Source organism: Bos indicus x Bos taurus, chromosome 22 (assembly GCF_003369695.1).
Source record: "Bos indicus x Bos taurus breed Angus x Brahman F1 hybrid chromosome 22, Bos_hybrid_MaternalHap_v2.0, whole genome shotgun sequence".
Classification (NCBI taxonomy): Eukaryota; Metazoa; Chordata; class Mammalia; order Artiodactyla; family Bovidae; genus Bos; species Bos indicus x Bos taurus.
The window spans coordinates 19,375,163-19,402,538 of NC_040097.1; the positions used below are offsets into that span (position 1 = coordinate 19,375,163).

The 27,376-nt window shown below is 43.0% G+C and overlaps 1 protein-coding gene across 8 annotated transcripts in view; it reads right to left on the reverse strand.

Annotated features, from left to right (window-relative positions):
- Positions 1–27,376, reverse strand: part of FHIT (fragile histidine triad) — a 1,526,080-nt gene that overhangs the window by 214,393 nt on the left and 1,284,311 nt on the right. The window lies entirely within an intron of this gene.

Here is a 27,376-nt window from a genome sequence, read left to right on the forward strand (position 1 = left end):
ATGAACCAAATTACAGGGCCAGGACTTCAAATAATAATCATATAATAGTAACGTAAATAGTTCTCACTTATTAGGTGTTGAATTACTGTAAGAAAGCACTGTGCTTGGCTTTTGTCTCATTTAATGATCTAAATAACCCCCTACAAAGTTCTACTTTGATCTTCATTTTACAGATGAGAGCATCTATACTCAGAGAGGTCAAGGGCCCACCGGAAGTGGTAGGGTCAGCGCAGGAAGCCCACCAATCTGGCTCTTACTCCCACATTCTTCATCAGTACGTTAACACTGATTCTGTGAAGTTAATCTTTTAAACAGCCCATTTCTCTAGTATACTAAAGCACCCAGGTAATATACTTAGCAATGCTATTATACAGAGATCATGAATCAAAGCACACTGCATATCTAATTCAATATATCCTTCAAGGCTAACTTGCCATTTGAAAGTTTTATTTTCCAAATAGCCTCTACTGTACTTCAACTGAAGTTAAACCTCATGCCTGCCCTTGAGCTATGTCCCCTCCTTTATTACAAACCAAGGGGAGGAATGCAAAAAGGAAAAGCCTAAATGTGGAGAAGCAGACAAAGAATCAGACCCAGTCTCTGATCATACCCACCCCTTCTTGATTACAGCGATCAGGCTCCAAGCCTCCCAACAGCCTCTGGAGACTGTGAGATTAAGCGTCCCTGTGGCTTTGCTGCAGGAGGAGGAGAAAATGATACGCTATTAAAGCAGAGGCAGGGAGCAAGACCGTCCAAGGTGAATGAAGCAGAGAGGAGCTTCACAATAGCCTCTGAGCACACGGTCCCCAAAGAGTCACATGTTTTTCCCAGAATATTCTCCAGTTAATGAGAAAGCCATTTACGGATTCCTTAGCACCTGGGACGAGCACATGCCTACGTCACAAAGACAAGGTGAGCAGTGGGAGACAGGGAGAGAAAACAACAGGGGGGAACCTCTGACTGACTATCCATGGAGCCAAACTCTTAGAAAGAACCAATGCTGGATAAGCCCACACTGAAACTGACTGACGCACACGGGCTAGTTGACTTAACAGCAAGACTGGAAAAATGCCATAGTACATGGAAAGAGCCTATCCTTCATTCCATCTTTACTTCCTAAGCCTGCAGCTACCCTTTCCATCTTCTTTCCTCTTTCCTTCCTTCTCTACTTCTTTCTTCCTGTCCTCCTTGCCTTCTTTCCTTCCTTTCTTCCATCTATCCACCCACCCACCATCTACCTTGGCCTTTCTAATAATCAGGTATTCCAGACCAGTGTTCTGCAGCCAAAGGGCCTAATGCAACTTCTGGAACTTCCACTTACTAGCTTGTGTGGTCTTGCCTCATAAGTCCGGAATCTCAGTACCATTACAGATAATGGGGACTGCAACCATTTCAACCGCACAGAGTTGTTAAGGGGACCAAATCAGCTAACCATGTCCTTAGCTTGCTGCTTAGTACATAGGTAATACTCAGTACTGGAGAAGGCAATGGCACCCCACTCCAGTACTCTTGCCTGGAAAATCCCATGGACGGAGGAGCCTGGTAGGCTGCAGTCCATGGGGTCGCTAAGAGTCAGACACAACTGAGCGACTTCACTTCCACTTTTCACTTTCATGCATTGGAGAAGGAAATGGCAACCCACTCCAGTGTTCTTGCCTGGAGAATCCCAGGGATGAGGGAGCCTGGTGGGCTGCCGTCTATGGGGTCGCACAGAGCCAGACACGACTGAAGTGACTTAGCAGCAGCAGCAGTGATACTCAACACACATAACTGCAGTAGTATTACTCTTACTTTTTAGTTATGTTTATTATTTTTCTAACTGGCAGATAGAGTAGAAATCACATTCAGGGGTTGGTTCCCATACCAGAAGGGAATATACTTATGAAGCTTCTTGAATGGAATATTAAAGTTATCCTGTTGCTAAAGCTTATTTCTGTTGCTAGGACTAGTGGTTTTCAAATCTGAGCATGCATCTGCGGCTTGGTGAAACACGGATCACTAGACCCTTAAATTTTGTATTTCGAACAAACTCCCAGTGATATTAATGTTCTGGTCCAGGGCCATACCTTGAGAACCACTGGTTCAGATTATCCATGTGGTTCTTGACCTCCTCTCCTGAAAATACGCTAACATGGGCATCCGAGTCACTTACTACTTTGCCTGCCCTATTGCATTCTGGGAGTCATATTCCTGAATGCTTGCCTGACTTCCCTCTCACTGGTCACCCTCTGTGCCTTGTCCTTAGGAATATGCCCATCTTCATTCGCCAAGGACATAGAGGTAGTTGTGAACTTACATTAGGGAAACTTCCTGGGTCCAGGCCCACCCCACACCTCTGTTCCTTTACCTTGCTGTCCTGGGTTTAGTGTTCAGGGCTATCTCTATAGGCTCAGTTACCACCCAGTCTTGGAATGCCGCTCTTGATGACTGGTAACCACTTTAAATTCACCGTGACATTGATGAAAGCAAACAGCTCACCATACAGGTGATTTCCCCCAAGGGCATAGATCTCAACCCAGCCTGATGGCTTGACTTAAATTCTTAAGTGACAGATTGATCACAAGATCCTGACAACCCACTCAACTTCTCAGAAAAGGGAAGTGATGATAAAGCCAGCTCAAAACCTTGCTGTTGTGAAGGAACACCATTGCCATCGCCTTCCAACAGAATGGCCTTCTGATAAAGCCCCCACAAGCAGCACATACAGGGATAATTTGACCTAATTTGTTCTTAGTAAATTCATGTTGAGCTTTGGTGATCACAACTGACTTTTCTAAGTGCTTATAAAACCTCTAATTAAATGTTGCAGTATAAGAGTATTTTTAAAAATCTATGATGCACTACATACCAAAAAATTTTTCATGGTCAACTACAATTTCACAATGCTCACCAGTACACTGTCACAGAAGAGGCACCCAAAAGACACACGGTTACATTTGTCCAATTAGCAATCCAGAAGCTTATTTAATTATGGAGATCTCTGTTCTTTATTCAGATAACATCTGTCTACATTTTTAATAGATTTATTCATGCAAAAATTATGTAGAACCAGGTGTTATTCTAGAAACCAGGGATATAGTAATAAACAAGATAAAGTCACTGCCTCCTTAGAACTATACTGCAATGGGTGATGCAGAAAATAAACAAGTAAATAAACATACAACTTAATTTCAGGGGGATATAAATGTCATGCAAAAAATGGAGTGTGCAGAGCTACAGAACTGGAACACTTCAGCATTTGAAGTCTGGGAAGAGAAGTAGTAGGACTAAGACTAAGGATACAGCAAAGAATGAGGCCAATCAAGAGAGGGTAAGTTCCAAAATTGATGAAAGGAGGAGTTTCATGGAGAATATAATCAACAGAGTCAGCACTGTTGAAAGCCTATGTTGATTTCGATGAAACTGGTAAAATAAAAATTTAACTAAAAAGCACATAAGATGTTCAATATCACCAGCCATTAGTGAAATGAAAATAAAACCACACTGAGATATCACTTAGCAGTCAACAGCATGGCAATACCAAAAAAAAAAGAGAGAGAAAATAACAAGTGTCTATGAGAATGTGGACAATTAGAACATTCATAGGCTGTTTTGGGGACTGTAAAATGATGCCACTGTTTTGGAAAATAGTTTGGCACTGCCTCAAAAAGTTAACTTGGGCAAATTTCAAGAATAGTGAAGGACAGGTAAGCCTGGCGTGTTGAAGTCTGTGAGGTCACAAAGAGTAGGACACGACTTAGTGAATGAACAACAACAAAAATTAAACATAGAGTGACCATACGATTCAGGATTCCACTCCTAAGTACCCACCCCAAAGATCTGAAAACATGTCCACAGAAAAACTTGTACATGAATATTTATAGTAGTATTATTCATCATAGCCAAACAGGGAAAAGAACCCAAGTGTCCAGCAAGTAGGGAATGTATAAACAAAATGTGGTATAGCCAGATAGTGGAATATGATTTGGCCATAAACAGGAATGAAGTACTGCTACAGGAAAGAATTCACTAAGTGAGTTATGCTAGTGAAAGAAGTCAGACACAAAAGGCCAGATAGTGTATCATTGTGTTTATATGAAATGTCCGAAACAGGCACATTTGCAGAGAGAGAGAAAAAATTAGCAGCTGTCATGGGGAATGGGGAGTGACTGCTAATAGACATGTCGTTTGTTTTGGGGAGGATGAGTATGTTCTGAAATTACATAGTCGTGATGGTTGCGCAACTTTGTGAACATACTAGAAAAACACGAAACTGTATAGAGAGAGTGCATTTTATGGTATGTGAATTTTATTCCCATTAAGTTGTTACTTAAAAAACTGAAGTGGGTTTAAGAGAGAGTAGAAGGTGAAGAAAAGGAGATAAATAAGCATGGATGACTTTTCTAAGGAAAAGGAGTTTTGCAAAGAAATCAGTGGCGGTGGATGTAGCGGAGGAAAGAAATACAGGTTTAAGTTTCCTGAATCTTTAGGTCTCTACAATTATTATTATCCTTAGTAGTAGTAATTTTTTTGTTAATATTTATTGAAAGATCACTACATACCAGTCCCTGGGTTGATTCACATCATTACTTTAATTAATCCTTACAATGCTGCCCAGAGATTGTTAATAAATGCATCTCCATTCCCAAGAGACAAAGTAGACCAAAGGGGTTAAGCAAGGAGGTCACACCCCTGCAGGGAGTGACCAGTAGCTGATATCTGACTCTGAGTCTGTCATCAGAGGCCAGAACATTTGCTCTTACCACAAGTGACACCTTATCTCAGGAGGCCACCCTCTCTCCTGATTCCAAATATAAGGACCCCTCTTCAACATGGGCTCTTGATGCCTCTGCCAACTCTGTGACTTCTCAGTCATGTCTTTGATCACATCTCTAAGTTCTCTCAGACTTGCATCCCCTGGGGGATGGAACCTACCTTTGCCCTGAGACTTCAGATCACTTAAAGCAAGGATGCTACATCTTAAATTCCACTTCCACCTTACACCTTCCTAGTTCAAAGCCATGCCAGGTATAATATAGATTAGCCAAGTTGGTCAATATCAAGTCTTCTGCCCCTAATCTATTAACTGTATATAGTTTGCCCCACACAGTAGACCCACCCTTTCCTGGCTCATCTGCTTGAGAAAATTTTAACTTTAAAAGCCCTTTTTGTTATCTTTTCCTCCAAATATAGGCTCTCCCTGATAATTAATACCTTAATGACATTTTTATAGGTTCTGCCTCTTTCGTACAACCTGTGTGTCTTCTTCCATGCTTTTGAATGAATTTAGTTTACCCCATACTCACCTGAGGATGGTTAGTATAGTCACACGGATGCTTTTTGTCCTTTTCAGAATACATTCTAATTTGGTTATAAAGGATAAAATCATGGTGGGGGAAAGGGCAGGCAAGACTAGAGACAGAGAGATACCCTTCTTAATAACTGGAGACCAGCAATCTCCACCAATTGCTCCTCAGTGTGTGAACACCTCACCCTCAAATCAATGAATAATCACAGAAGGGCAAGTCTGATTCTAAAGAATCAAAGCAAAAACTGCTGTGGGAGGCAGACTGTGGGCCCTTCAGTATCCTAACCCCAGGGCTGGTGAATATACTAAATTGTATAGCAAAGGAGAATTATGGATGCAGAAGGATTAGCATTGCAACCAATGCTAAACCAAGGTAGAGTATGAATGACCCTGAATTATCCATCTGTACCCCGTGTAATGAACAAACTCTATGAGACAGCAGAGGACAGGGGAGCATGGCAGGCTACCTTCCCTGGGGTTACAAAGAGTCGGAAATGACTTAGCAACTGAACAACAACCCAGCGTAATCATAGGGGTCCTTAAAATTGGAAGAAGATGAACATCACCAAAATTTAAAACTTTGTGCTTCAAAGGATACAGTTAAGAAAGTGAAAGGTAAACCATGGAATGAGAGAAAAAAAAATTCTGCAAATCATCCATCTGATAAGAGACTTTTATCTACAACTTGTACATAACTGTTCCAACTCAGGAGTAAAGACACAAATCCCAACTATAAAGAATGAGCAAAGGATGAACAGGCATTTCTCCAAAGAAGATGCATTAAAATGGTCAATAAGCAGAGGACCAGAATGTGAAGGCTATGCCTTCAAAACTGCCTTCCTCCCTTCCTTGTTTCCCCACTTAGAGGGGGGAAAGAGGCAGATAAGACTGCTTAAAACCAGTAGAAATCAGGTTTCCCAATGTGAAACATACTATTGGTTAAGGATGATACAGTTTGTTGTCCAAAGGGGAACTTCTGAGACTGAAAGGGGCATTGTTCATCACTGCATTCGCCTGTTTATGGCTACAGATGGGCCCCGATTTTCAATGGTTCTACTTACCATTCTCTAACTTTATGATGGTGTGAGTACAATAAGCATTCAGTAGAAACCACACTTTGATCTTTTCCTGGGCTAGCAATCAATATGTGGTTCCATATTCTCTCCTGACGCTGGGCAGTGGCATTCCCCACAGCAGCCACTCGATCACAAGGGGAAACAAGAGGTACATACACTGGCAACCATCTGTACTAGACAGCCATTCTGGTTCTCTCTCTCAGTATAGTATTCAATAAGATCCATGAGCTACTAACACTTTGTTATAAAATAGGCTTTATGTTAGATGATTCTTCCCAACTGCAGTTGAATGTAAGTGTTCTGAGCATATTTAAGGTAGGCTGACTAAGCTATGATATTCTGTAGGGGTGTATTAAATGTATTTTCACCTTAATGATATTTTCAACTTACAATGGGTTTATTGGGGTGTAACCGTGTCATCACTCTTGCCTGGAAAATCCCATGGACGGAGGAGCCTGATGGGCCGCAGTCCATGGGGTCACTAAGAGTTGGACACGACTGAGCGACTTCACTTTCACTTTTCACTTTCATGCATTGGAGAAGGAAATGGCAACCCACTCCAGTGTTCTTGCCTGGAGAATCCCAGGGACAGGGGAGCCTGGTGGGCTGCTGTCTATGGGGTCGCACAGAGTCGGACACAACTGAAGTGACTTAGCAGCAGCAGCAGCAGCAAAGTCAGACTTCTTCAAATAAACCAGGGAATACACTCACCCAGATATTGTTGCTTACGTGGGAAGGATGAGAGCATAAATAAATTGGGATCTGATATCCTCTCAACCTGGCTTAGGGGCTTCCCAGGTGGTACCAGTGGTAAAGAACCCACTTGCAATGCAGGAGACCCAGGTTCGATCCCTGGATCTAGAAGATCCCCTGGAGAAGGGAATGACTACCTACTTCAGTATTCGTGCCTGGGAATCCCATGGACAGAAAAGTCTGGCAGGCTACAGTCCACAGGATTGTAGACTCAGACATGACCGAGAGACTAAGCACCAAGATGCATGCTACCAGGCTTAGAATCGAGACCCACCACCATGACCAGTTTGGTGACCTTTGACAATGTACCTGCTCTCTGTAAGCCTTACTTTCCTCATCTAGTACAAGGGAGACAGTAGGAGTTCCTACATCTTAGTATTTTGGTGAGGATATGGTAATGCATATACAGAACTCTGCACAGTTGCTCATTCAGAGTAGTGGGTGATGCATTTATTTTCTGTGCTACTCTCAGTGAGGAAGAAAACTTTCTTCCACCCTTCTAGGTTCTTCTGACTGGTCTAAGAATTAACTGGACATAAGACAGATAGATCAATAGAAGAAAATTAAATGTACTACTGTACCTATGGGAACCCCAGATATACGAGAGGCTCAGCAACAGAAAGGTAAAATGAGGTACATGTGCTATCATGAGCTAAGGGATGGGATCAAGAATTTCAAGGACAGGAGGGTCATCCACAGGACAATAGGAAGAAGAGCAAAGTTTGCTAATTAGATGTCTTCCTTGCCGTCTAGAACGGGCGTTTAGATAAAATTTATCTCTGGTAATAACTCTTTTTCTGGGAGAAGTCCCCAAATGAAATTCTTCTAGGTAATTAAAGGAGGGGAAGTGGTCTCTCTTGAGCCCACGAGGTCTCCACTGCCTTTATATAAAAATAATCCACTTGCCTAAGTGCACATCTTGGGGAGATCTGTGCTGAATGCTTACATTACGTAGATTATACACTTAAGCCTCTAGAATAGGAGAAAATACGCTTGGGACTTCTTTTTGAGACAGTAAGTGGTTCTATTTGATGAAAAGAGGATGTTCTGCCCTTTGGAAGTCATGGAGGGGTAGGAGTAAGATGCCAAGAATCTATAATAATTTGAGACTTAGAATCTCCTGGAGGAAGCCAGAGGAGTGAAAAAAACTAGAGGCAAGATAATAGGGAGGGCACCTGTGTTAATGCGTCATGCCCAGATGCTTCTCTTCACGTGGCAGTAACTCATCCACCACTCTTCTCCTTAATTCACTTAGGAAAGGAAAATGGGAGAAGCCACTTGAAATGTAATTGTCTCTCGCTGGTCCTGTTTGAGGCTATTATGCAAAGAGTAGGGAGATTTCTCATTTTGTTCTGTTTACTGGAGTAGGGTTAAAAAAAAAAAAGGAGGAGGACCAGTCCTTTCAGCACCTGCTTTCTTAATTGTCAGTGATTTCCTTGCTCCCAAAAGTGAGTGGTTTTTAAACAAAGCAGATACATTCTCATAAGTGACATCACCATCTTATAAACATATTGTTACAGCAGGAGAGGGGATGGAACCATGACAACAGGTCCCGTTTCCTGCTCAAGGTCAGTGGCCCACATGTCACTCACCTTTTCTTTTTCTTCTCACTTGCAATCAGTGCTTCTTTTGCTTTACAAAGACAAATGATAGAAAAGCTGTTTTCTTCCCTTATGTCCTGTTTTGAACTTGTGAGCAGTGGGTAAGGAAGTTGATCTACTTTTTATCTGTCCTATTTGTTCTACATTTCAGAGGAGGAAAGTCTTAAAGAAAACAAACTTCTCCTGGGTTTACCCACTGCCTATTGCAACATCTCCAGTGATCCAGCTCTTCGTGATAAAGATAAAGCTAGTCTTGCTTGCAGTGTGGAAGATGGGGGAAATTGATTGGCAAAATACATGCACTGACACTGGCTCATGTTTGTTCAGTTCTCTGGGCTTCTCTTCTTGTGGAGGAGGAATTGAGGAAGAGCCTGCCAATTATTTCCACCTCATGAGCTTAAAAGCTAAAGGAAAAGTCACATACCCACGTTTTCAGAGTTCGGTGACCCTCTGGCTCTCTACAGCATCAGATTTTATCAGCTTGCTTTTATTTGACTTGAAAAAACCTTAATTTGTAAAAAAAAAAAAAAAAAAAAATTTGGAATTTAAAGTTATCTAGTCAGGAGAAGCTCCTTTAAACTCTCATTGTGGTTTGGAGCCATGCATCATCAAAGGCGGGATGCTCAGATGATGTACTGCTCCCGTACATCATTGGAGCGCCATCCCTCTCATGATATATTATTACATCTCACAATTGGAACACCGCCAGTGATGTATGGCTGAAAAACACAATCGTTAAGCCACGAGACTCCACAGGGTCTCGACAAACTCAGGGTTTTATTTTTCTTTTTTTGGAAACTGGATTTGTTCTTTATCTTTTACTTTTTCTTCAAATTTCTCAGCTTGACTGGGACAACTGGGGTACCAGGAACACTGTGTGTTTCCTGCATTTCACGACAGGGACAGCAACTGCATGTGCTACAGGAAGGAGCCTGCCAGCACAACCAGAGACCATCATATGCCCACGCCTTTTGACAGATGACTATTTCTACCCCTGAGTTGACAGTGTCAAGGTGTCTGTAAGGCCCTTGAGCAGAAGCACTTCCAGGGACATTTATTTTGGAACTAAGGAGCTGGTAGTGTTTTCATGCTGACCTTAAGCTTAGCAGTAGAAGGTGAGGCCTCCCCCAACCGAGTAAGGAAGAATCCAGCCAGGAAGAAAACAGAAGCTTTGGGGCTGGTGATGTCCTGGAATGGAATCTTCTTAGCAAAAGTCCCTGCAGAACCAAGGCTTCTGACTGAGAGAAGAAGCAGGTTGCCTAAAATATTTTCAAAACTACTTCTGTATAATATAGTAATAATAAAATGTACTGAATCTTTGGAATATGCCAGCATTAGTCTATATCCTTTATCAATATATATCATATAATCCACAATAACCTTATGCATTTTCTTCCCTGGTGGCTCAGATGGTAAAGAATCAGCCTGCCAATGCAGGAGACCCAAGTTTGATCCCTGGGTTGGGAAGATCCCCTGGAGGAGGAAATGGCTACCCACTCCAGTATTCTTGCTCAGGAAATCCCATGGACTGTAGCCCACCAGGCTCCTCTCTCCATGGGGTTGCAAAGAGTTGGACATGACCGAAGTGACTCAGTACACACACACAACATTATGCATTAGAATACTGGTTTTATCTCCACTTGAAAGATGAGGCAAAATGGAGGGAGTTATAGATAAAGAAATGGAGGCCTTGGGAGGGAGAGTGGATAGATTTTCTCAACTCCAAAGTCCAAATACAACATTTTCTATTGGCACTGTGGTATAGTAACACACAGCCCAGCAGAAGGCACCCCAAATACTACTCATCTCAGGCTTCTGAGCACGAATGTGAGGAGGTCCATGAGAGACTAGTTCTCTTACAAACTTGAGGTCAATCTTGTAAAACATTCCATATTATCTTCTGTCTCATGACTGATTTTCAAAGTGGCATAATAGCTTCAAATTCTTAAAACCATTTAACAAAAAGAAAGAACTTGTAATTATCACTCTTAAAAAAGTTGACCAACTCTCCCAAGATCTGAAAAACCATGATATTCTTCAAATCAGGTCATTTCTACAACATTAGGTTATGCTCCTGCAACAAGACAGGTGGAATCCAGGTAGACCCTTCCAGGGTAAGAGTCTTCCTGTTGACCCACACTATTCTTGCTTGAAGAATTTCACGGACAGAGGAGCCTGGTGGGCTACAGTTCATGGGGTTGCTAAGAGTCAGACATGACTGAAAGCGACTTAGCACAAACTCACATTGACACACACAGGCAGGAGGTCAGAGGTTCTCTGTGAAAATGATTCTGTTTGCTGTCTTGCAGGGAAAGCACCTTAATGAGGTTTCCAGCAAAACAACTTTCAAGAGCTACAAGAATATTTCAGGATTTGTCATCCTTGTGTTTTATGAGCTACCGTTGTAGCTGTTGCATTTACATATTCTTGCTAGAAAAAATTAGAAATTGGTCTTCCCTCCATGTGGAGCTCCTTTCTCTCCTATCTTCCTCTTGCTTTTTAAGGGCCAGTTCAGATGCCACCTCTTCTGTGTGATGTTCAGACTCTCCAGGGCTCCTGTGATTCTTTGTATCAATCTCAGTAACTGCTTTCAGTACAAAATATCCAGAACTATAGTTCTGTTTCATTAATCTGGACCTCTAGGTGAGTCTTTACCATATTTTCCTTCTGATTATTTATTTTCCTCTCCTCCCAGATTCCTAGCTTTGAGAATACATTATGTAATTGTTGGAAGGATAAGGAGATGAGCAGATGGACGGACAAATGAATGGATGGATGCATGGATGGATGGACAGACAGGTGGGTGGAGAGATGACTATATTCTTAATCTGTTCACTTCCTTTAAAAGAAAGAAAGGAGAGGGGAAAAAAAGTAACCTCATACACTCAGATCCTCTTTACCACGCTGGTCTTCTTCCTCTGCTTAGGAGTTCCTGCACATGTAAGACCGTGGTCTATGCAGAGCCATTCTGACTGCATGGCACATGCCTTTCTTCCCCATGGAAAAGTTTCTTTTTATCAAAATGTAAGTTTGAAGACCTTATCTTCCCAACTTCCTTTTAAAAAACTGCTCAAATATGCTTGAGTGTCTGAAGCAAATAGCTTATCCTGAAAACAATCAGGACCCAGCTGACTGTCAAGAGGACAGATTCTTTGTTCAGCATTAACTGTGATAAGAGTCACTGTGACTGCCTCAAGAGAGAAGCAGAAACCCACCCTTTCTTTGGATACCTTCTGACCTTCACAAATTAATTCTAGGATGCATTATTCGCCAGCAAGCATACCTAGAATATGTACTTTCTATTTCCACACCGTATCAGACCATCAATCTGCAGAGCTGTTCCCTCTGGGTGCCTTTCTGTCAGGTACACAATAAAGGATTTGGATGCAAATGAAAGAGTGATGGCATTTTTCCTTGTCTTACTCATTTCATGACAAATGCACGTTGCTTTACTGTTTGCTGTACACATAATTACAGTTCTTTAATTTATGTTTCAATAAAATGTATAATAATAAACGTTTACTGCTCCATGAATAAACATTCAAATGAAGCCTCTAATGGAGGTTACATGTTTTGAAGCAGTTCTGTGGCTCTCCAGAATCTCGCCCTCTACTTAATGAGCATCATTTCCATAATCTGTGCATTATTGCTTAAGCCTCCCTTTAGGAATATTTTACAAAGCCAAAATTTTTATGAAATATTATCCATCCAAAGGGGGGAAAATGTGAAGGGGATTAGCAACTTGTCCTGTTAAAGGGACAGGACAAGCTTTCATGTCCCTCCAGAGATACTGACACGGTAATTACGGAGATGGTGCTTCCTCATTATCTCACCAGGCAAGTGTATCACTGGTACAGTTTTTGCCTTTAATATTTGGTTTAAATAAAAGGAATGAGAAATTCAGAAAGGTCAGTCATGAAGGGCAAGCTTGGGCTAATTCCTTTTCTACTGCTAAAAAAGGGACCAGGAAGTAGACCTATAAATTGAGGGAAGGCTAGGATACCATTCAGTGACTGCAGCCATGAAATTAAAAGATCCTTGCTCCTTGGAAGAAAAACTATGACAAACCTAGACAGCCTCTTAAAAAGCAGAGACGTTGCTTTGCTGACAAAGGTCCATATAGTTAAATCTATGGTTTTTCCAGTAGTCATGTACGGATGTGACAGTTGGACCATAAAGAGGCTGGGCACCAAAGAACTGATGCTTTCAAACTGTGGTGCTGTCAAAGACTCGTGAGAGTTCCTTGGATGGCAAGGATCAAACCAGTCAAACTTACAAGAAATCTACCCTGAATACTCATTGGAAAGACTGAGGCTGAAGCTGAAACTCCAATAATTTTGCCACCTGATGCGAAGAGCCGACTCATTGGAAGGGACCCTGATGCTGAGAAAGATTGAGGGCAGGAGGAGAAGGGGGCGACAGAGGATGAGATGGTTGGATGGCATCACCGACTCAGTGGACATGAGTTTGAGCAAATTTTGGGAGATAGTAAAGGACAGGGAAACCTGGCATGCTGCAGTTCATGGGGTCACTAAGGGTCAGACATGACTTAGTGACTGAACAACAACAATAACAGGACACCACAGACTGGACATTTCTGAAAATGGAAACAGTCACAGGACTTGAATATCAAATGGTCACGCTGACGTAACTGAATCCAGACAAGATCGCAGGTTGGGCTTCAAGTTGATGGTGTCACACATTACTATCAGTGTGAGTTATTATTTAGGAAAATGACAATACAATTTAATGGTATTATCATTTCAAGTGGTTAAAAATTAAATGATTTTTGTAAACTGTTCTTAAAAGCAGGTGCTTTAAAAAATCACCAAAGCATAATGATAGATCTATTTATTGGTTCTTTGTCCAAAAGTTAAGACTGGATTGTTTAGGAGAAAAAAAGTTACCAGGAAAAATCAAGAAACAAAGATCCTTGGCAGTGTGCTGAGATCCAGATACTGGTCCTCTCCTGAGAGGTGATGAAATGTGTTAAAGCAAAAACTGTCACTTCAGGACGTATTAGCCTGCTTTGGCAGGTCAGGAAAATTTATTTAAACTTAGGAGACACTCATTTACACACTTTGAATAACTTTTGAATAACTATTGCTGGACTTGCATGCTACATCATGAGACAGTGTTGTTATCTGCAGTAGGAACTACAGCAAGAAATTAAAAGTTCCTAAAAGGAGATGTGCCCTCTCCTAAGATTTTATCATTTGCTTTAAGCTCCTTTGCTATATGCTCTTTTCACTGTTACTGCAAAATTTTTCCAATGAACATTATCTTTCCTTCACACAAGTTCAATTCAAGCTTTCCACCACTTCAATACGGCTATTTTCACATAAGACTTCAACGAAATAAGACATTCAGCATAAATAGAATTTAGCGTGATCCAAATTTTATCATATTTCTCCTTTGGATTGCTTTTTTTGTTATTCACATACTGCTTTTCTCTTGATCCATATGCTGTCTTGTTTTCTAATGCTCCTGAATTAGAAAGAATTAGGCAGAACCATCTTTTAGAGCATGACATTTTCCTCCTCACTCAAGCGAGCAGGTATTTATTTCGGAGTCATGCTTTAGAAGTGACATCCTCTTTGAGGATGGAGTAAATCTCCGCCTACAGAACTGCTAAGTGGAGCTGCTACTTCTTGAAAGGGTTCTACCCAGATATGCTACAGAGAGCATTAACTTCATAAATGAGATTCTTTTCAAAGTAGTCATTGTAAAATATACCAGGAAAACCGCCCCCACCCAACTCCCTGCAACCCGTGAGCATGGACTTGATAGCTCAAGACAGGATGAATGACTCCGATTAGGCCAATGATCCCTAGTTTTATAGGGCCCTCCTAAATCACATCTCAGTTTGGGTTTAGAAGGAACACTGCTGGGAGCATCCAGAGGGCTGCATATCATCTCAGCCTGGCTCCCACACATGGAGCCAGGGAGATTTGTGGGACCCTGTCTGGTAGCTCAGAGGCACAGCGATGATACTACCAAAGCAATAATAATAAAAAAGGAAATAGGCAGTGGGGAAGCCCTGGAACCATCCCTCATTTTTCTCCTAATATACTTTACTGTTCAGTGAGACAGAATGATTCCACAGACAGAGCCCAGAAATTAGATAATATGAGACATTGATAATGTTTCTTTTTCTGAATGATTTCGGTAACTGAGGCCTGGGATTTCTGTTGACTAAACTTCTTTGATTCTTTCATCCAGAATGGAACACTTGCTAACTTCAGTCTCACTGGTTCACCATTCATGGAAGACACGCTGCGTCATGTCCGAATCCTCCTTGAAACAGTCTGAATCCTCCTTTACAGAAGGAATTGCAGTAGAATTTTAATAACATCTTAAATTTGCTGGGACTCTGGCCACAGACCCAGGATTTATAGTGATGGAGACTTTTTTAGGAACATTTAGCATAAATGCTCCCTCATGGCACAGGTCAGGATTGCCTGTGCAGGAGGTGAGGTCAGAGGAAGTGTTTATGATGACTTTCCTGTGCCTCTTAACCTTTGGAATTAATTTTTGGTCAAGAGGACCATCCAATGCCTGACTGTGTGTTACTGTACAAAAACAAAAACATTTCTTTGCATTGGTTTAGGACACTGTCTGGCCCTGGTTACTGCCCACATTGGCTTAATTCATGAAGGTGATTAACCAACAATCCGTCTCTTAAAATGAGTTGCATGAGCAGGCCATGCCAGGCTCAAGGATGTGAAAGTTGGGGGTCATATTCTAAGGAACATCATACATACACCATCAAGAAGTCTAGACAGAGAGCATCACAGGTTACACTGAATGAGTGAGAAGTCCCACATACAGTGCATGTTGTCAAGTGCTGACAACGGACACACAGCCGCCAAGTCTAGAGCACAGCAGGTGCAGAATTCACTTTAAACCAAGTGATGAGGGATGTAAAGTCTATGACAGGTCCCAAATCCTGTTTCACGGGATCACAATATAGAGATTCTGCAGCTAGACCACCTGAGCTCAATGCCTGGTTCTGGTTATTACAAGCTGTGGGATGTCACCCATCTCAGAACCTCAGATTCCTCTTCTATAAGATGAACCTACCCCATGGGGTGGCTGAGAGGACTGAATGGGTTAGTACTGCAAAGTGCTTAGACTCATCTCATGCTTGGAGCTGAGTCAGCATCAAGCTCAGTGTTTGCAGCTATCACTGCTGTTGCCGCTACAGCCCCCACCTCTACTACAGCTGCCTTATCACCAAAAACGCTAAATTTTAAAATAAAATTGTAAATAAATACTCAAGAAACAAGTCATCTTCCAACTTTCTTTTAAGGAGTTCAACCCATTATTTAAAAAAATGTATTCACTAGAATCCTAACCTGTAAGGCAAACAGAAGTATCCCTAGAAACACATTCGAGACCCCTGCACACACATATCCTGGCCTCTAAAAGCCCTGGGGCTCCCATAAAGCACCACGTGAAAACCTTTGCTTTCAACTCCCTGGGGAAGGAGACTGAATGCAGAGACCTGGGGGCCCTCCCTTAGGGATACAAAGCCTCAGGCAGTGGAGCTTAATGGTTAAGACAATGAAGTTCCAAGGTCACATGACCTAGGATGACATTCCCACTCCCACTCCCACTGTCTGAGTGACACAGGGGGATAGTTTGATACCGGTAAGCCTTGGGTTCCACACACATAAAATGCAGATAATAATGTGCCTTCTTCAAAGTGCTGTGGAGAGGATGAGATAATGCAGAAAGAGCCCTGAGCACAGCTCCTGTGGCCATAAGGAAATGCACGGCCAATCGGAGCGGCTTTCCTGGTTATTGTCACTTACATCTCTGTTCCACTCCTACCTCCTGCTGTAAGCTTGTGTGCCCCTAAAATTCACATGCTGAAACCCTAACCCTTCATGTAACCGTATTGGGAGGTAGAGCCTTCGAGAGGTAATTAGGTCAGGAGAGTGGAGCCCTCGTGAATAGGATCAGGGATCTTATAAGAGACACAAGCAAGTTTGTCCCCACATGTAAGGACACAAGAAGGGTGTCATCTGCACACCAGGAAGCAGGCTCACACCCGACACCAGCTTTGTGGGGGCCTCTACCGTAGACTTCCCAGCCTCCACAACCTTGGAACACACTGTTGTTTAACACACCCAGCCAGCCAATGGTGTCCTGTTACAGTAATCTGAACTAAGACACCTCCCTGACAAGTACTCCCCTCATTCCTTCATACGAAAGAGTCCCCCATCATAACGGTCTCCATGACACCATCCCCTTTCCCTTCTTGTAATTACGGTCTGCATTTGTTTACTCTTTAAGTTTCCTGACACATTCATAGTGGTGACTCCAGCACCTGAAGTGATACGTGGCACACCGAGGACACTCAGGAGATAAGCACAGAACGAACCAATGAAGTGAAACAGGAGGAGGAGGAGGAACAGAAAGGAGGCGTTCCCGCTCAGCATTCAAGAGATCAGAGGAATGAATCTCTTCACCTCTTGGACTTGAAACCAGGGGGTGCAGTTCTTTATAGAAATAGCAGAAATAAATGTGATGGCATGCACTTCTGTGTATACAGTAGGAAAAGATGATTGTGTTCAAACTCAACTACGCTTAACAGTGCTCTCTGCAGAGAAGCGTAGGCAGTGGGGAAATCAAACTAACTTAGAGGTTTGCCAAAATCAGAGTCCAGTCAAAATAGCAAGGACACAGAACACCACTGTTCCCAGCAGCCTCTCACCCTTTTCTTCTGAAAATTGCAGGAGACAGATAGAGACCTCTCTCTCTCTCTCTTGGTCTCTGTCTCTCTGTTTCACTCATACTTGGCTTCACTGTGTCCAAGCAAAAGGGTTCCTGTGATGTCACATATTTTATTTTGTCCTAAAATATTGTCTAGCTGCCTGTTGCAGGTTCTGTGTATACAGTTAAAGTTGGGAATCTTCACTGGCTTTATGTCTACTTTGAGAATCTGTGATGTATTAGGATTCAAAACATGCTATCAGACACTGGAAAGACCACATGAGACCCAGAGCTGCAGGGCAGCCACCAGGCTATCTTGAGGCCCATGAGAGGCGGGTTCTGCTGCAGGGGCTGCAGGAGACCCAGGAGATGAAGGCATATGGCCCCATCAGATCCTGTGAGGGCAGATGCCCCCAGTCTTTCCTGACAACAATCTCAAACACATGATTTGTTAAGGTGAGAAGAGTTGTAATGCAGAGAGGACAGTTGATCTGGGAAGGGTTCGGAATGGGGAGTCTGATCATGTGTGGAAAGTCGTGTTACCTTTGAGGGGCCCTTACTCTTGGAAATGACTCTCTTCCGTCAACTGCCTGGCCCCATACATGGTCAATGAATCATCCTAAGATCCTAGGGTCTGGACTCTTCTCATGACCTCAAAGTGGCCTCAGAAACTAGGGATGATGGCTTCTGGGGAAATGAATTGGCATCACCACCATCAAGAAGGCTGTAGGCCCCTGACAGAGGGTCTCCAGTTGTCCTGTTTAAGCCTCTATTCTGGCTCTGGTAGCCCCAATCCCCCCATCTTGCTCTCCCAGCTTCAGCCTCCATAGTGTACATCCATATTTATCAATAGAGTCTCAGCCTGAATCTTTTATACATGGCCCTTCCTACAGGGGGCCTCTTAATTCTCAGGCAAACCCGATCCCAGACCCCACCTTTTCAGCGATCTGTAGAACCTGTACCCGGTGCCTCTTGCAGGAACCATCTTCTCAACACTCCCGTGCCTTAATTTGACTCTCCAAACCCGGCATGAAGCCACATCTCATTTCCACATCCTAACATGTCTATGGATGTTTTCTATCAGATTGTTAGCTAAATATTCCACCAAAAATAGGGGTGGTCAAAGAAATCTCACTTATGAGACAGAAATAAAGGCTTTCCCTTGGACAGAACAAAATAGCCACTCTCCTTTTCCCAGGTGGCCTCAGGAGCACATTCCTACAGCGGACCTCTTTCCTCTCTCCCCCTCAGCAACTCAGCTCTCTGTTAGAATTCTAGCTAAGCAGTTCCGCCTGAGAGATTATGATAGTTGAACTGGTTTCAACCAGAAAGCTAAGCCCCACTACTCTGAGCACAGACCTGCTCTCCTATTACACCAGTGAGAAGAAAAACCAAGGCATTGCAATAAATCTCTGGGTGTGTACTGGAGATCACACAGCTTTGCTCAGCTTTACTCCTGGCATCCCACACACAAAGATGATACAGGTAACAAAGCGGAACATGGGGATCAGAGGGAGGCAAGGAGAAGGCTGACAAGCACCAAGAATTTTCAGGTTGACAGAAGTCAATGATTTTCTTTTTCAAGCCTGGGATGAAAGGGAGATTAGGCCAGCTGGATAGGGAGTGGACAAAGAACTATGTTCCATCACAAATAAATCAGTATGGAAACTGGAGGAGGACTTCTATCTCAGGGATGGAAGAGGAAGGAGACCACTCACACCTACTTTATTTGAAATGCCCTTGTCCTCCCAGGCTTTCTCTACAGTGAGTATGAGAGGAGGGGCCCTTGGGAACTGAGGAATGGAATATATCCTGTCATAGCAGTAAGCAAGGATGTCACAGTCTTCAGGGATTCCAGCCCTCCAATGTGGGTTCCTGAGCCCTAGGGCAGGAGAAGAATACATGTGGTCTAACAGCCATCATGTTGTTTAGCCACTCCCTAAAGGGAAGCCCAGGGGAGCTCAGGATGTTAAAAAACACAGGATACTGGCCCCAGCATAGCTGACATGCATATGAAGGGAATGCTTTCAGGAGCACAGGCTCTTGTACCTTCCCATATATAGAAAAGCACTAAATTCGTTAACTTGGTATATCTGGTTTTCTTTAATTCAGTTCAGTTCATTCGCTCAGTCGCATCCGACTCTTTGCGACCCCATGGACTGTAGCACACCAGGCTTCCCTGTCCATCACCAACTCCTGGAGCTTACTCAAACTCATGTCCCTCAAGTCAGTGATGCCATCCAACCATCTTAGCAATAATCTTTTGATATTCAAACTACCCGCCCTTTGTGGCAAAATTTCTCTACAAGCTGGTTCCTCCTCTAGCATCCTCAGAGCAGTTTTCTCAGGGTTACTTAAGATGCTGTCTCCTGGGCTTGAAGTCCTAAATACTCCCACCAAATAAAACATAACTCTTTAGGTTATGTCTATTTTTTAAGCCAATGCCCCTTATATTCACATTTCCACCCCTCCCCTCATGGTTCCTAACCGCTGGCAATCAATAATCTGTTCTCTAACAGTATAATTTTGTCATTTTAAGAATGCTATATTGGAACCATACTTTATTTGACCTGTTGACGCTGGCTTTTTTCACTTAGTATATTAATGCCCTTGAGATCCAAGCTGTTGCCTACACCAACAGCTCATGCTTTTTCATTGCACGCAGTTCACCCAAGGTAACGATGTAGCATATTGTGTTAAACCATTCACCCATGGAAGGACTCTCTGGTTGTGTCCAGTTTGGGGCTCCTCCAAACACTCTACCAGGAATACTCATGTACTGATACATGTGTTTATGTGTACTTACATTTTTATTCTCTGGATAAATGCCCAGGAGTAAAACTAGTGGGTCTTATGGTTAGCATTTGTTTTTTTAAGAAACTACAAACCATCTCTCAGACTGAGAGTAGTGTGTTTTTTTTTTAATCCCCACCAGCGAGATTCAGTTTCTCTACAACTTCACTGGCATTTGGTGTTGTCACTGTATTGTATGTGTCTAATCTGTGTGTAGTGATATCTCCTGTAGTTTTACTTTGCATTTCCCCAAGACCTAGTGACGCTGAGCATCTTTTCATATGCTTATTTGCCATCATGTGTCCACATCAGGGAAATGTTTCCTTAGACCTTTTGTCTATTTTCTAATTGGGTTTTTCATGTTTTTCTACTACAGTTTTAAGAGTTCTTTTAATATTCTAAATAGGAGTTCCTTATTGGTAACTTTTTAAATTTCAGGAATCCTTCCTTGGTCCATTGAGCTAACCTCTTCTTTCTCTAACTCAGAATCTTTATTGCTCTCTACCCTGACTCTTCCAGAGATAACACTCCTAGCTGCCTCACTAAACCATCAGCAGAATCCGTGGCTGTCTTCCCCTCAGCTCTTTGGGAAGACTTGGGCATCTATCTAGCTTTCCACTGACGTCCACCAAGTGACTGAATCAAGCACACCTGGCTTTTCATTCAGTCACTATAAGACTTCAACCCAAATTAAAAAAAAAAAAAAATCATGGTTACTATGGATACACAGCTTGGGAGGAATGTAAATCATTTAATACCTTGGAAAGGATAACTAATTACAAGAAGAAATACACAGACCCAGATGTGTTAGCGATTAATTTCTTCTCGGCTACCACACTTCTAGCTAACACGGCAACACACGGCCGTTTATTGAGGAGTATCTATTTATGCCAACCTGGAGCTCACATTTGGCTAATTAAGCACACAGGCATTTCAGAAGTTGTGATCTGTGGGCTGTGTTTACATATGAACACCACATTCGATACCCAGGCCGTTGCTTCACACCTCTAACCTATTTCAAGCCTTATATTTAATTACATTTCTTATATTTAATGAGGAAGAGTTGCTAAGGGGAATGCAGGGGATGGCTTTGAATTAAATAAACAGCTATCTTCCTTACAAATTGCAACAGTACATAATTAAATAATGAGATACCTGAGCTTTGTAGTCTTTCTTCCAAAGGAATTAAAGCTCCAAAGAAGACCAGGTCACAGGGGGAGTTGCAGAAGGCGGGTAAGAAAACATGGGGCTGGAGTAGATAGATTCTAGCCTGCTGTCTGGCCTCCCTGGGTCTCAGTGTTGTCACTACTTGTAAAATGAAGACACAAATAGAATCCTTTCCACCTTTCTCTGCTGTGGGTGTTCTAAGGATCAAGTGTAATAACAGGCACATTTCTTTGTTAAAAGAAAGCCACAATACAAAACACCAGAGATATCAGTGCAATTAGGTACGTGAATTGCATTACTTTTGTTTTACATGCAGACAAGAAACAATTGCCATTCAAGGAGGCTCTGCATGCCCACTCCCTCAACTCCCTCCCAACCTCACCTCCTGTTCTTCCTCCCCTCGTCCGGCCACCTTCACTTCCTGTCCGGCCACCTTCACTTCCTGTCTTCCCCATAACACCAAGCACCCTCTGTCCTTGGGGTTCCACACCTGCAAATGCCCTTCCACAGGGAACCTTCCCCTGCCTCACTCTCTAATCAAAGTTATCACACCCGCTCCCTTTACACTGCCCATTTAAATGTCTTCACATTTCTTATGACTATCTAAAAGCATTATGACTGATTCACATTGTTTTAAGGCAGAAACCAAGACAACACTGTAAAGCAATTTAAAAAAGATTTTTTAGTTTAAAAAAAATAATAAAAGCACTTTGTTTCTTTGCTTACTTGCCTTCTTTTCAGCTCCCCACCCTCCACCTTCCACCAGCCTGTACAAGAGCAAACTTGATGGCTTGGTGTTACTTTTATGCTAAGACCTCAGATGAGTTCACTGGAGTCTCCAGAAGGGGAAGGCATATTCTGTTCTCCAGGACAGACCTTATAGGCACTGGGCAGAAATCTTCCTTTTACTCTACTTGACTTTGGAAAATATAATTGATAGCCACTATTCTCCTGTTGAGTTCTCAATAGATCTAAGAATCTTACAGCCCATAAATGAGACAACTTCACAGGAGTAAACGGCAGCACTCAAGGTAATAGTATTATTTTGAATCCTATGAAATGGATGAGACTCGCTGTTTTGACCCAAATATGTCCATATGGTTCCACGGTAACAAAAATAGCAGCAGGAGCCCTTGCTATGCGTCAGGCTTTGTAACAAGAGTTTGATATCAATGCTGACAAAAAAAATCACAACCTAAAAGCCGATAATTATGTCTTATTCTGCAAACATGATGAAGATTTAAGTCCAGGAGACAGTCTCTCAGATAGCTCTGAGGGACTGTTCTGAAGAGGTAAGGGGGGAGTCAGGATGTATAGGAGTTTTGCAAAAAAACAAAACAAAACAAACTAGGTTGCTGAATATCAAAAGATTTCTGCTAACTAAAGACAAAGCAGACACGCGTGTGTGACCCAGGGATTGCTCCCAAGTCTCTGACGCCTCCTGTATTGGCAGGCTCCTGCTAAACCACCTGGGAAGCCCATAAAATGTAGACAACTTGAGTTAATCAATTTACTACTTTTCTTTGTATGGAAAGAGTCAAGAGTCTGGGCTCACTGAAATCATTCCTTTGATATGCAACTTAACCATCCAGGGCCAGTATCCTGTTTTTATCCATCCTGAATCCTGTCAGGGTCCACAGTCAGGTGTGGCTGCAAAGCTACAGCGACGGGTAGCTTTTGAGCCACTAAACATCAGCAAACATCCTTTGTTTACTGATACGGCAGGATACGTTCTGTCCACACCATCTCAGCTTGTACACTTCTTGCCACAGTTCTATAACCTATTACTATCATTCATATATTATGGAAGAGAACACCAAGGTTTGTGGAGGTTAAGAGATTTTCCCAGAGATGATACGGCACCATCAGGCTACAGAGTGGGAACTCCTAAACTACACCGACCCCCAGAATTATATGAGTTGACAGGTTTCATGACCACAGAATCTGCTTCCAAAAGGAACAGAAACTGTTGATAAAATAGTATAGAAATATATATTAGCACTTCTTGTGGATGGTTCTTAAGACAGAGAAGAACTCTGAAGATGAGCCTGATACTAGCATGCAACGCCTCAGTCACCTCTGCAGCCTTGAACACTCGCAACTCTTCCATCACTTCTACACCCTCAATCCAGCAGAAAGACCTAAGGCCTCTCACCTTGGGAAGGTGACTCTTCCTGTCCCATGTTGCATCTAAGCTCCCACCAGAACTTTAGGGTTTCTGAGCCCCACGCAGACCTCCTAACCTTCTGCCTCCCTCCCTCCCTGGATCTGCAACCACTATTCCCCTGGAAAGCCCCTGCACCCAGCAATCGCCAGTTCCACCATCCCTCCTTATCCAGTTCTTCAAATGGCTCACCTTCCCCAACCACAACCTTGGCATCTCAAAGCTAAGAATTGGGACAGGTCTTCTCTTGCCTCTAATGTCCCTGAGAACACTGATCTACAATCTTCACTCAATAGTCACCTCCTTTAAACTTGCATTGTTGGGTCTGTAGAACCCTTTTCAGTCTTGCTGATGTGACTATTGGCCTCCAATAGCTTTCCCCAGATTCTTCTCATGGGGCCTCCCACAGTCCTCGTCTCTGCCTGGTCCGGGATCTCATACAGGGCATCCACAGTGTGGCTATTATAGTATCACCTAGAAGCTCCTGTGTTCCTTGATATGCAGTGATTTCACTACCCTCTGTTAGGTGGTTAGAATAGGAAAAAGGAGTCCAGAATGGTGGTGGCTAAAAGACAAGGAAGGGAAAAGCCTGTGAAAATGGAACGAAGGAAGGTCCGAGGACCAGAGTGAGGACCTCAGGTAGGACAAACAGCACTCCTGGCTGGCCCAATTTACATAGGGCAGGCCCAGGGGGAGGAAGACATATCAAAAGAGGAGTCAAAGGGCCAGGGCTCCCCTTCCTTCTCTTCACGTCTTTGGGTCGGCATGCCCTCACGCCTCGAAGATGTATTTTCCTGTATTTTCTAAATAAAATTGAGCTGTAACACGGAGCTGTAGCACTGATCTGTCTAAGAGCTATAACACGGTCTGTTCGAGACCTGAAAGCTATAATACAGTCTGTCTAAGACCTGAGAGCTATAACATGGTCTGTCTGAGAGCTATGACATGCTGAGGTCTCTAATGTCCATTGCTTCAAATTTTTGTTGAGACAAGACAGAACCAAGGAGAATACACTTGCCTGACACCTTCATTTAGCTACTATCCTCATGGTGTTTTAACATTGGCTTCATTATTATTTAAGTGTGGTGGAACCAACAGATCAGAAAATGATTGCCATTGAACTGAAAAGACAATTCAAGAGAGAGGGGACACATGTATACTTCCAGCTGATTGATGTTGTACGGAAGAAACCAACAGAACATTGTAAAGCAATCATCATCCAATTAAAAATAAATGAAAGAAAATAAAAAATATAGGTGAGAAGCAAAATAATAAAACATGGAGAAAAAAAAAAAAAGACAGTTCATTATACTCCAAAGGAGGGCAGAGGACAGGCCATGTCATGGCAGCCAGATGGGGAAAAACAGATTGGTCAGGAGGCAGGGGGATGGGGAACCATGAGTAAGAGCCTTTCTCTGGTTTTCATGGAAGGGAATAGGGGTAAGGGAGGATAAGCAGGTTTAGGATTGGCTGGTGTGAATAATTTCAGCAGACTATAGGGCAGGGGCTGCCCCTAGCTGTCTGGTGCCTGGTTCTAGGGTGACCAGAGCAGGTGGATGGTGGTCTAGGATGTAAGAGCCGTGTGAGAGCCTCATAAAAAAAGGTGGTTGGGGTGAAAGGGCGCTGGATTGGTTGATGTTAATATGAAAGGCTTATACACAGGCTAGTCTTTCCCTGTCTCTAGAAACTGGCTTGCCCAGGATGAACAGTCCTTCCAGGGTCATTGAAGTTTCAGAATTAAAGCATCAGAAATACAATACGTTAAAAACTAACAAACATGTGCTCATTTTGTGTCTTGAAGAGTCTTTCATTGCATGTTTATGTCCAGTAGATAATTAATACGTGACTTCAGTGATGTACTTAATATGACGTTTACTGAGCACTTACTTGGACTCGGGTTTTGCTCTGACTCAATTTCTATAACACCCCTACAAAATAGGTACTAAAGTCTTTACTATCTTATTTCTGAGATGAGGGCACTGAAGCACAGAAAATGCATTAATAAAAATGCCTCGAGTAAATTGCATGAGAAGCATAACAATAAAAAGTAAATAAAAGACATGGGAAACACCTATGGACACACTTTGGTTTTTTCTCATCATCCAAACTGCTCTACCTCCCCAGTTGAAAACTCCTTAACGGCCCTTTCTGAAACAACCTGCTGAGTATCTCTATAAGAACAGCTAGACTGCACATTAAGTTCACCAGGCGTAACACTTAGGTTGTCATTTCATCACCAAAGCCAGTGTTCCAGACACACCAGGTTAGAGACGCTTGGGTCACACTGATCAATCCCCGCTGTCCCCCAGCCAGTCAGCTAAAATACTAGGCTCCGTGGAGTATCTTCCTTCTCATGACCATTCCTTCAGCCACATCCAGTGTGACAGGCCATCTCCAGGTGCTGATTTTCCTGACCAGATAGAGGCATGGCCTTTTGACTGTCCTGTTTCTCGTTTCACCCCATAGAGACCACAGTCATGCTCACCAATATGTGTGATCATTTCAAGCTGCTCTTCACTTGTATAAGATGAGGTTCTGAAAGTGGTAGCAAAATGAAAAGTGTGGATGGTTAGGCTGCCCTGAAAAGATCCCTTAAGTGTGAAACTGAAAGTGTTAGTCACTCAGTCATGCCCGACTCCTTGTGATGCCATGGACTGCAGCCCACCAGGTTCCTCTGTCCATGGGATTTTGCAGGCAAGGATACTGGAGTGGTTTGCCCTTTCCTTCTCCAGGGGATATTCCCAACCCAAGAATTGAACCTGGGTCCCTGCACTGCACTGCAGGCAGATTCTTTACCAACTGAGCTACCAGGGAAGCCCAAAGATCCCTTAAATCAATGTGCATTCCATGAATGGATTTCACCTCAACAAGTCTGAAAATTCCCATTTTTCTCTCATTGGAACCAAACACTGCTTCTATAATTGAGCACCAGTTAGAGTCCTGGTTTGGGTTGAGGGGGCAAGAGGAAGCCAAGAAAACACCCTTAACCACCAGGATCACATGCCCACAGCAAGATGCTCACATGTGAGGTGTGTGGGACAGGACCGCAGCCAGTGAGGGCGACGGTGGCCACCTTGAAGCATGTGTTCCGTGACTGACATCAGAGGTTCACTTCCTTTCTCCCTGTTGTTTGCCTCTGTTCATCATCACTGCATCTGGCTCTTCGTCGCCATTTCTGTTTTTCAAGTGTGTGTCTCTGTTTCCCCTTGTCCTTCTCCATCTGTCCTTCAGGGCTCCCGTCCTGACGTCTGTCACGTGTCTGTCTCTATGTGTGCACACCTGTGTGTCTTTATCTGCATCTCTCTGTGTTTGTGCATGCGTCTCTTTCTCTGTGTGAATTTCTCCCTGTGCATACATTTCTCAGGATGAAGGTGCCTGCCCAGCACTTTGAGTTGACTGATTTCACAAATGTTAACAGCACACAATTCTGAGCCACAATCAGTCCTGTTCTATCCTCACAGCCTCAAGGGCTCCCCAGGCTGCAGGGTCAGGTCGAATTCTTTAGCATGACTCACCAGGCCCTCTGCAACCTGTCCCCATCAGGTGGGCCAGCCCCATATTCTGCATCACCACATGGATGACACACTCTGGCTTAGCAAATATATTTTTTTAGCAAGGTACACTTCCCTTCTTTTCCCCAGAAACTCATACTGAAGGAATCTTCACGTATAAAAGGGAAGGGTGTGAACTGCAGCAGGTAACTCATGTGAGGATGGTGGGGCCAGAGCCATGCTCAGCCTTCCCTCAACACCCTGCAGACAGAGACCAAATGAGTCCCCAAACCACCACTGGAACCTCTGTAGCCTCTGCAATT